Genomic DNA, 5,618 nt, shown 5'->3' with positions numbered 1-5,618 from the left:
AAACTGCCCTCTTGGGGATTATGTCTTGCCTGGTAAAACTAGTGGTGAAGACCTTTTTATGAGTTTTCATGAAATGACAACATGGTTCTGTCTGAACATTCTTCCAATCAGTGTCCATAACTAACTTGAGGAAGTTAATAATACTGGTATGCCATTTTTAGGGGAAAAGATCAAGGCCCACATGTAGTCGCTGGCACATAGAAGTCTCTAGCTCTAACTAAAGAAAGTCAGAAGAAGAAACAGTGGACATACTACCCACAGAATTTCTTTCTTACGAACTTGCTTCTTTAGGGAAGTTGTTGGTACAAAAGATGAAAAAAAAAAAAGGCAGCATTGTGGGTAGCCACAGCCAGCCAGTGTGGTTGTCATGGCAACCACTGTCTGTGGTCAATAATAAGTGCTTTCCTCTGTCCAATGGCAGAATAATCCCATAAACCCAAATATCTTGGCAGGGTATTTCTCCTCGACCGTAGGGTAGAGACAACCCTTCACCCTTCTTTTTGAGAAGGAAAACTAACGGTTTTAACTTGTCAGTGTTTAATTCTTCTCTAGAGATTGCATTTCCTAGGCTCCTTTGTAGACCCTGTGACTAAGTTTAGATGAAATAGGAAAGGACGTGACACCTGCTTTAGAAAAGAAAATGGCTGTCTACTATTCCCCTGTTCCTCGACTTGGAAATTGGAACCCAGAAATAAAGCCATGTGTTGAAAGTGGCAGAACCTGTGATATCTGCTCAGGTTTTTTGTTTTGCCATCTTATATTAGAAGGAAATAAACATGTTAGCCACTGCTGTTTTGAGTATTAACAGTCATCCAGCCTATAATGTGCCTCCGTAATCTAAAATGAATCATGAAATATCTTTCACTTGTCTGTCTCTGTGCAAGGGGCCTCACACATCTCAGTTAATCAGTGTCAGATGGAGTTATTAACACAGCCCTGGAGGAGGTTATGGTGTTACAGAAGCAATGTAGGATGTGGGCTGACCACTCCGGACAAGCAAGGGTGCTTGTGTGACTGTTATAGAAAAGAAACAATCTTACTTTATTTCTGTCTTAAAGAATCACTATGTACAAATTGTATGCATCTAGGATTTATCTGGAGTAAACAACAACTTGTTTTTCTTCATTTGAAGAACACCAGAATTGGCAAGGAAGACCTGAAAAGAAACACAAATCACTTATCTTTTTTGTTGTTGTTAGTGGTGGTGGGGCCTGAACTCTGGGTCTGGATGCTGTCCCTCAGCTCTTCAGCTCAAGGCTAGCGCTCCACCACTAGAGCCACAGTGCCACTTCTGGCTTTTTCTGCTTATGTGGTGCTAAGGAATTGAACCCAGGGCCTCATGCATGAGAGGCAAGCACTGTACCACTGAGCCACCTTCCCAGCCCCTCATTTGTCTTTGATATGTACAGGGGTGTATATTGCTGGTTTCTACTCCTGCTCAAAGCCTTGACCTTTGTGGAGGAGGAAGACAGTTCAAATCCGGGCATGCTTGCTTCGCATAACAGTGATTTCACAGTATTACCAGCCCTACCAGCTCTTCTGAGATGTGGCCTTCCTTTCCTGAGAGTGGGGAGTCCCAGCACCTTCCCTTGACCCTGGCCTGACTGTTGGGACTGCATGATAACCAATAAATGCCATATGAGTAGCAATATATGGCTCCCAAAGGCAAGACATGGGGCCTGTGTATCTCCCACCAAGGGCTTCTAGACAACTTAGCATTTTGTCTTGTCCCTATTGGAATCATGCTGCAAGAAAGCCAGAGTCAAGGGAGAGAGAGGCCAAGTGCAGATTCTCTGCAGATGAACACCGTGGCTGAAGGAGTTATCAGATGAAATCGCTCAGGAGAGTTCTTTGAAAGTTGCTATGGGTGACAGGAGGAGAGTGGCCTCAGTTCTGTCACAGCCTCCTGTAGAGAGTGGCATCTAGATGATTCCAGCCCAGGGCTCAGTCATCCTGGTCATGTCCTACTGATAGTCCCTCACCATGGAATGTGTGTGCATGAATTACTTTGTAGCACTGAGTGTCAGGCAGCTTGTCATACCATGGGATGAAATCAGGTTTTTTCAGAACTCCTGGCCTGCCCCCCTTTGTATCTGGATGGATTGTCCCCGTTGGCCAGCATGCTAGAGACACCTTGATCTCACACATTGCTTTTCTTCTCTGCTTTACTCTTACATCTCTGGTAGATTAAATTACTGTTGTACTCACAGTCTCATAGTTCTGTAGACTTGGGGCTTTGCTTGTCACTTGACAATCTTTTTATTTTTGTCGGTCGTGGAGCTTGAACTCAGGGCTTGGGCACTGTCCCTCAGCTCTTCAGCTCAAGGCGAGAGCTCTACCACTTGAGCCACAGCGCCACTTCCAGTTTTCTAGTGCTTTATCAGAGATAAGAGTCTCACAGACTTTCCTGCCCAGGCTGGCTTTGAACCATGATCCTCAGATCTCAGCCTCCTGAGTAGCTAGGATTATAGGCATGAGTCACTGGTGCCCGGCTTGACAATCTTGTTTCTCAGGTTGTTTTTCTCTAAAGCTTCTGTTGCATGATAATACTAGTTGACTCCAGGGGAAGGAAAGAAAGAAAGAAAGGAAGAAAGGAAGGAAGGAAGGAAGGAAGGAAGGAAGGAAGGAAGGAAGGAAGGAAGGAAGGAAGGAAGGGAGGGAGGGAAAGGAAAGCAAGGAAGGAAGGAAGGAAGGAAAGAAAGAAAGAGAGAGAGAAAGAAAGAAAGAAAGAAAGAAAGAAAGAAAGAAAGAAAGAAAGAAAGAAAGAAAGGAAAGAAAGGAAGGAAGGAAGGGAAAGGAAAGAAGGAAGGAAAGAACGAAAGAGAGAGAAGGAAGAGAGAGAGAGAGAGGAAAGGGAGGAAGGAAAGCTTTCCTCCTGTTACACAGGAGTTTAGCTGGGCTACTGGGTCAGAGGATCATGCTTTTTTTTTTTCTATTCCTCTTCTCTCAATGAAGCTGCTTTTGACCCAGAGTGGAACTATCACCCTCCTTCTAAGTGACTATTTGATTACCATGAAATCACTAGGGAAGGTTGACAAGTAGATATATAGCAAAGAAGCTCCCAGGAGCTTAAGGTAGCTTAAGCACCTGCACATGGGTATGACTTCTTATACACAGCTTCATCCAGATGCATGCAGCCCAGAGCTGGCCTGCCAGCCCCATATCAGCTGCCATCTTAGGTCACTCAGCCTGCTCACAGCACACCACTAGCCCAGTGGGTTCATGGTTCTGGAGGCTGGAAATCCAAGTTGATTCACTGGTAGGCTTTCTGTATGCTGAGGGCCCACTTCCTGGTCCACAGATGGAATCTTCTCCCAGTCCCCTCACCTGGAGAGAGAGCAAGGAGTTTTCTTTGTCTCTGTTCCCTATTACAAGTCCACCGATCCCACCTAAGCATATCCAAAGGCCCCTTTATACAATTAAGTTATGCTAATAAAATGTTTATTTATTCAATTTGTGTCGATGTATACAGCTAGCATACAGAATCGCATTGAAAATCATTAAATAATAGGGAGTGGGAGACAGAGAATCAGTAAAGGGGTATATTCTGATCAATATATATATGTGCATGTGTATATATATATATATATATATATACACATGTGAAATACCATGATGGAACACCTGGGTATAATTAGTACATATCAAAACAAAGAATGACAGGAAACTAATTGAATCTGTTGGTTCCAGGGAAAAGCAAACAAGCAAGCAAGTAAGCAAGCAAGAAAGGGAGGCAAGTAGCAACAGGAAGTGGGAGGGTGAGCAATGAGAATGATAGATGTGCATTATATGCACATATGAAGATAGAACAATGAATCCTGTTGATATTCTAAGAAAGGGGTTAAGAGGATGACAGCGAGATGGAGGCGCAAGACTATCAGGTGATCAGGGTGCATTATACACATATGTGGAAGTTTATAATAACCCCTCTTTTGTAGACTAATGTATACTAATAAAAAATCTTTTTTTTGGGGGGGGGGTCCGGTCATGGGGCCTGAACTCTGGGCCTGGGCGCGGTCCCTCAGCTCTTCAGCTCAAGGCTTGAGCTCTACCACTTGAGCCACAGCACCACTTCTGGCTTTTTTCTTTTTGCTTATGTGGTGCTGAGGAATCGAACCCAGGGCCTCATGCATGCAAGGCAAGCGCTCTACCACTGAGCCACTTTCCCAGCCCTCTAATAAAAAATCTTAATTGAAAAATTTTCAAAATGGTAAGGGCTTGGAGAGTGACATAGTAATTAATAGATTGGTGAATATGATCAAAATACATTTATGCCTGTTATGGACATATCATAATGAAATCTCTCACTTTGTAAAATTGATATTTATTAATAAAATTGTATCTTATACTTAATATTCAATAATGATATATTTTAACCAATACATACTAATAAAATATTTCAGCTGTTTTTATTTTCTTTTCCTTTTGTCTTTTATTTTCTTTTTATTTTTTATAATATTTTTAATATATTTTTTATTTCTTTTTCTCTTTTATTTTCTTTTCCTTTTGTCTTTGTTATCTGTCTTTGGGAGGGTAAAGGGGGCACAGAAATGGAGGGACAAACGGTGTAAAAATGCAGTGGTACTTACTAGTCACTATATTGAAAATGATCTACACAACTTGTGGAACACAAGAAAAAAACTGGGAGAGAATGAGGAAAGGGGTGACATTATTCAATGTTAATAGTCAAAAAGAAATGCCCTCATTACCTAACTTATGAAACGGTAACCCCTATATATATCACCTTTATAAAACAATAAAAATGCATTAAAATATTTCAAAAATAAGAAGCATTATCAACAAGACCCATGAGATCAAATTAAAATTTTCATGAGGATAATGGGTGTACTCATTTCTTGGTGGAAGTAGCAAAGGAAGAGAGAAGAGAGGGAGAGTTCAGTTCGTTGTTTTGATTTTCTAGGAGTACTCCTGAGACTGTCTAATCCCTAGATATAAACACATATATGTACATGTATATGTATATGGGTGTATGTATATATCTCTCTCTTTCTCTCTATGTATATATGCCTAAAGGCATGCAACTCTGTGGCTAAAATTTTCTAGTGTCCTTCAAATGTTCCAAGGAGTGGGCATGCCTTACACTTCTACAATTTCCTCAAGGAGGGAAAAGTTGAAGATGGTTGAAGACTGTCTACAGGAAAGCTAACCATGCTAAGGAGGATTCAAGATAGAGATGCAAGAAAATCTTTCATGAACCTCATGGAGAAAAACTAACATTCAAGATGTTTGCAGGAAAAACTGTATTTGAAAAAAACACTTGAGCCAGAAAGACCACATAGAGGTCAAAATGGAAAAGATTTCTCTTGCACACCCTACACAAGAATTTCTGATTTCTTTTTTTGGGGGGGGAGGGGGTCCAGTCGTTGGGCCTGAACTCTGGGCCTGGGCGCTATCCCTCAGCATTTCAGCTCAAGGCTAGCACTCTACCACTTGAGCCACAGTGCCACTTCCAGCTTTTTTCTTTTTGCTTATGTGGTGCTGAGGAATCGAACCCAGGGTCTCATGCATGCAAGGCAAGCACTCTACCGCTGAGCCAGCTTCCCAGCCCCAGAATTTCTGATTTCTATCAGAATAAAATACATGATAGCTTGTACTTT

Source organism: Dipodomys spectabilis, unplaced genomic scaffold (genome assembly GCF_019054845.1).
Source record: "Dipodomys spectabilis isolate Male_0828 unplaced genomic scaffold, ASM1905484v1 ptg000098l, whole genome shotgun sequence".
Lineage (NCBI taxonomy): Eukaryota > Metazoa > Chordata > Mammalia > Rodentia > Heteromyidae > Dipodomys > Dipodomys spectabilis.
Note: the sequence above shows the minus strand (reverse complement) of the source record.